Source organism: Aplysia californica, unplaced genomic scaffold (genome assembly GCF_000002075.1).
Source record: "Aplysia californica isolate F4 #8 unplaced genomic scaffold, AplCal3.0 scaffold00996, whole genome shotgun sequence".
NCBI lineage: Eukaryota > Metazoa > Mollusca > Gastropoda > Aplysiida > Aplysiidae > Aplysia > Aplysia californica.
This window is the reverse complement of record NW_004798266.1, coordinates 175,650-181,622: the sequence shown is the minus strand read 5'-3', so window position 1 is coordinate 181,622 and position 5,973 is coordinate 175,650.

Here is a 5,973-nt window from a genome sequence, read left to right as displayed (position 1 = left end):
AGAAGGAGAAGGAGAAGGAGAAGGAGAAGGAGAAGGAGAAGGAGAAGGAGAAGAAGAAGAAGAAGAAGAAGAAGAAGAAGAAGAAGGAGAAGGAGAAGGAGAAGGAGAAGGAGAAGGAGAAGGAGAAGAAGAAGAAGAAGAAGAAGAAGAAGAAGAAGAAGAAGAAGAAGAAGAAGAAGAAGAAGAAGAAGAAGAGGAAGAGGAAGAAGAAGAAGAAGAAGAAGAAGAAGAAGAAGAAGAAGAAGGAGAAGAAGAAGAAGAAGAAGAAGAAGAAGAAGAAGAAGAAGAAGAAGAAGAACAACAACAACAACAACAACAACAACAACAACAACAACGACAACAACAACAACAACAACAACAACAACAGCAACAGCAACAACAATAATAATAATAAATATAACAATGATGACAATAATATTAATAATAATATTAATAATGATTATAATTTCTAAAATAATAATATAATAATAATATAATAATAATAATAATAATAATAATAATAATAATACTAATAATAATAATAATAATAATAATAATAATAATAATAATAATAATAATAATAATAATAATAATTGTAATAGGAAAAAGCATAGCACTGGTTTACAGACACAGACCCGCCTATTTTTCCCTTCCACTATTTTCGTTTATTGTTATGCACCCCCGTTGAATTTGATTTTTCAAGTACGCTTTTGGACAATTTTGGTCGATTTTTTAAACCCTTTTTTTTCCTCAATATTTCACATTAAAATCACATTTTGTGTAGATCTTTCTTAAAAAAAAAACAAGTTGATTAAATGCCCACTCACGCAGACACACACACACACACACACACACACACGCACACACACACACACGCGCGCACACACACACACGCGCACACACACACACACACACACACACACACACACACACACACACACACACACACACACACACGATGCAAATTTGCCGTATTCAAGAATAATGATACTAAGAAGAATGACAACAATGACAATGATATTGATAATAATAATAATAACAATATAATTACCATCACCATTATTATTATTATTATTATTATTATTATTATTATTATTATTATTATTATTATTATTATTATTATTATTATTATTATTATTATGATAACGATGATAACGATGATGATGATGCATGCAATTGCGTTTGTATAGCTCATATATCCACGCTGTAAAGCATGCTCTATGTGCTTTAATATTATCTATACTTTAACATTATATTTGTGAAAGTTCATCACTTTGGTCGCCTAAAACTTCCGAACCACTTAACTTTCGAATTTGACAAAACTAATGGTGGTTCAGAATCATTTAAAGGGTGCACAGTTCTATTGAGGAGCCTGAAGCCACTGTAGTTTAATTTTCAAATTTTCATTAGTTTCGTTATCTATTCTTGGGAAAGTCCGTCTTCTAAGACGGCATTGTAAACAAGTGAGGTTTCCGTTCAATAGCCGTGCGCACTGGTTCCACACCTTTGAAATTCTGGAGTGTACAACCACGACAGCGGAATGGAGAATCAATCTATACATCACTTTATCTAAACCTTGTAATTTTTTGCGTCTCTCAGAATTTATTACTCCATTCCAGAAGAGTGTAAATATAGTATGCAAATTACTTGCAATTGATGTTAATGCACCAATCATTCCTTTCAACAAAAGGGGGGCCCAGCTAGTTAATTAATTATATTCGCCCAGTGGACCCCAGAGCGCTCAAAACAATCTCGGCTTTCCATAGAGCATTCAGTGCAAGCAAGGCATTGGTGACCGTGGGTGGTTGGTGGGTGCTCTGGTGTGGTTTGCTTCTTCTTTCCTTAAAAACATCAATCGTCCTTATCTCTCCTCCTTCTTTTTGATGTTTGTTACTCTATTGTAACACGTCTAATCTTCGGCACTTATATGACCTTATTGTGTTGCAAGTGCCGTAAAACACTTACTTAAAAAAAAAAAAAAACAATCGGTGACGCGCTCAAACACTGACACACTGACACATTGACACACTGAGTGAACTGACAAGACCTCTAGATCTGTCTGTTTCCGGGTGCCCATTCCTACCTGGGTGAAGGGAAGGAAGTTCGTGTGACACACTGAGTGAACTGACAAGACCTCTAGATCAGTCTGTTTCCGGGTGCCCATTCCTACCTGGGTGAAGGGAAGGAAGTTCGTGTTACGTGTTTGTCTATTTGGCCTTTTGTTTGTTTGTTTCTTTATTTGTTTGTTGGTTGGTTGACTGGTTGGTTGGTTGATTGGTTGGTTGATTGGTTGGTTGGTTGGTTGGTTGGTTGGTTGGTTGGTTGGTTGGTTGGTTGGTTGATTGGTTGGTTGGTTGGTTGGATGTTTGAGTAAAGAGAAGCACATCGACAAAACAATGCGCACTTTGAGCTGGGAAAAAGTAAGACAGACAGACAGAAACAACTGAGGGAAAGCAAAGACGTAGGACATACCAGTGGCGCCCTCCAACCCGTCGACAGTGTAAAATGTGAAGTGTATGGTCCTCTCTGAGCGTCAAAGAGCAAGACATGTCTTTTTTTCCCCACTTTTCAAACAGTGTTCACTCACCATGCCCTCGAGTTGACGGGCTGTATGCATAGATATAAAGGTTGTATGCTATCCTCCAGTATAGAAAGGCAACACAGTGTCTATTCGACACGGTCACAATCCTTCTAAAGAAACAATTTTCCCTCTTTAACAAACATATTATGTGACGTGTGCTGACTATATGAGTTACTTCTCGGATTTGAGCTCTATGGAAAAAGATACATCATGCTTGTAGGTTAAGTTTTTTACAACTTGTAAGTATGAAATAACAAAAGGCACTTTTAATACTTAATGAATATTGCATCAATAGAAAACCTAGACATTTGACTTAAGTGTCTATTTTTGGCCGATATGTCCATTTGTGGATTGTGATAAGTAACTCATTTGTCAGCACGCCTCACATATTTATTGCGAGTCGATTTACGCCAAGAAATGAAACAATCACGATTGGTTTTCATTATTCTATAAATAGAAAAATAGAATGCAATTTTAAGCAAACTGCAAAGATGCAAAGACCCAAAGTGATCTGAAGACGCACAGTAGAGTCTGAAATGAAGTCCTGGAACCATTCGCGGGGAACGTTGACCAAGATGGCCCAAAACAGACAGAGCTGGAGATCCTTTGTTGCTGCCCTAAACGCCAGATGGCGTAATGGGTAATAAGTAAGCAAAGATGCATTGGTCCAACACAAAAAAAAGAGAAGCACGTCATTCTCAAAAAGAAAAAGACCCACAATGTACAGTACTCGCATCCATGCTAGGGTAGAAGGACACACGTGTCCGAATATTATAAGCTTACACTGGAGCTTAATTAAACGGACACGTGTCCGAATATAAGCTTGGGGGCTCTCGTGGTCTAGAAGTTACGGTGTTCACCTTTCATTCAATAGGTCCCGAGTCTAAGACCTGACAGCGATGGAAAATTTTCTGCGCTAAAAGTTTCCCCTTTCACCTACTTTCCATGTTCCGTTGTCTGCTGTCGTCTCCCCTTTGCCCTCTCCTCTGGGCTCCTGACTTTTTCTGCAGCCCTTAATTAAGGAGCTAACTGTAACCTCCTTGATGCAGCCTTAATTTCTACTTCCACTCCTTGACTCCTTCTTACTGCTGTCTTCCAGTCACACCCCTGATCTTAGGGTAGGTGAGATGTAACACCTCGCCTTCCCGGATAAGGGTTAAAGATCTCGGAGGTCCCGTGTGCAAGTTGCGCACGGTAAGGATGCCTTGGTGGTCGCAAAAACGATAAGAGTAGGCTTCGGCCGCTACCCGCGCAAAATTCAAAATAAATTCCTACCAAACTGAAAATGCGTTTTAATGTGTCCTGCGCGCTCATATGACCGTATGCAGTTGTGAGCTCCATGCATCTTTACAAATCACGGACACAAAAGTATGGCTCTCTTGTATACAACATTCTTGAACTGAGCCCGTTTTCAGAAGACACCCACTCCCTCTCCTCCCACCACCACCCGCTTCAATGCTGTCCGCTGATGTGAATGACCTGATTTGTAAAATAAAATAAAATCAAACCAAACCAAACCAAACAAAACAATAAAAGAAAAAAAAACACCAACCCCCCCCCCCCCCCCCCAAAAAAAAGTAAAAAATAAATAAACCAACAAAAAAAACCACCACATCTAACAAATGTAACTTTTCAAAAGACGGTATGATCCAAAATCGGAGTGGCACGTTACAGAAACCCACCTACAGCATTCCTTGTGGTCTGGTGCATAATTATCTGTGTGGTTGCTTGGCGGGTGCTCTGAAATGATTAAAATTTGCTCCCTTTTTTTTTGTATCAAACATCTATCTTCCTTATCTTACCTCTTTCTTTTTTGGGTTTGTTACTCTCTTGTAACTGTTACTCTCTTGTAACTGTTACTCTCTTGTAACTGTTACTCTCTTGTAACTGTTACTCTCTTGTAACTGTTACTCTCTTGTAACTGTTACTCTCTTGTAACTGTTACTCTCTTGTAACTGTTACTCTCTTGTAACTGTTACTCTCTTGTAACTGTTACTCTCTTGTAACTGTTACTCTCTTGTAACACATGTTCTTCGGCACTTGTACGACCTTACTGTGTTGCAAGCGCCGTAAAACTCTTACGAAAACTAAACAGATATCTGTGTTGCGTCATAAACCTGAAACCGAGGGCGGACTGGGTCTTACTTTAAACCGGCCGGGGCAGTTTCAACCAATACCGGCTCTTAATTTAAGTCTAATTTTTAAAAATATGCGAGGCATCGTTCCAAAATCAGGCGCTCGTCAAAATGATTAGATCGAAGGTACCGGCATTTTCTAGTCGGTTTATCAATTTTTATCGATTTTTGTCTTGTTTTTTGGCTCAACACCTTTTTGTGTTTATAATGTTAATGCAATTTAGTGTGGATTTTATTTTTATTTTAAAACCAAAAAAAACAACCTGGATTAATGGCACAAACAAAATGTAGATTTTCCGTTTTCAATGACTCACACTACGGAAGTCATCAAACTTCGACCAACAATTCTCGCTAATTTTACATCTGAAACCAGGCGACTCCACCTCCTTCAATCGCGAATATCTCGACTTCTGTTCAAGATAGATGGGTATTTTTTCAAACAATAGTTAGACGAATAGGGGGCTCTCGTGGTCTAGAACTTAAGGTGTTCGTCTCTCATTCAATAGGTCCCGGGTTCGAATCCGGACGGCGACGGAAATTTTTCTTCTCTGAAATTGTCTCCTTTCACATCCCTTCCTACTCTCTAACAATGTTCTGTCGTCTGCTTTCGTCTCCACTTTCTACCCCCACCCCTTCACCTTTGCCCCCTTCTCTGGCCCCAGATTCTTTCTGCAGCCTTTCTACTGCTACTCCTTTTTACTGCTGTCTTTCAGCCACACCCCTGAACTTCTGGTAGGAATGATCTACACCTAGCCTTCTCGGACAAGGGTGAAAAATCTCCGAGGTCACGTGTGCAAGTTGCGTACGTTAAAGATCCCTTGGTGGTCCAAAATTGATAAGAGTAGGCTTCGGCCGCCACCCGGGCAAAATTCAAAATTCAAAATTTCCTACCAACTGAAAATCGTTGCTGTGTCCCGCACGCTCGTATGACCTTCTGCAGTTGCGAGCGCCGAAAAACACTTACCCCCAAAAGGGGAATGAACTAGCTTTAAGATAACACCAATAACTCCATGTGCCCCAAAATTAACGAGCGCCAGTTTGCACCCATTCCAGCTAAGAAATTCAGGTTAATATACACAACTCTGATTTTAAATAAACGTCTCACTTTTAAAAGGGGCGTAGGCTAGCGCTTTACAAATCTCTGGTCCGCCGCCCGGCATTTGATAAGCGGTTTTTGTTGTTTTGTTTTTGTTTTTGTTTTGTTTGTTGTTGTTTGTTTTGTTTTGGTGTTTTTTTTGGGGGGGGGCTTGTTGTTGGTTTGGTTTGTTTTGGGTTTTT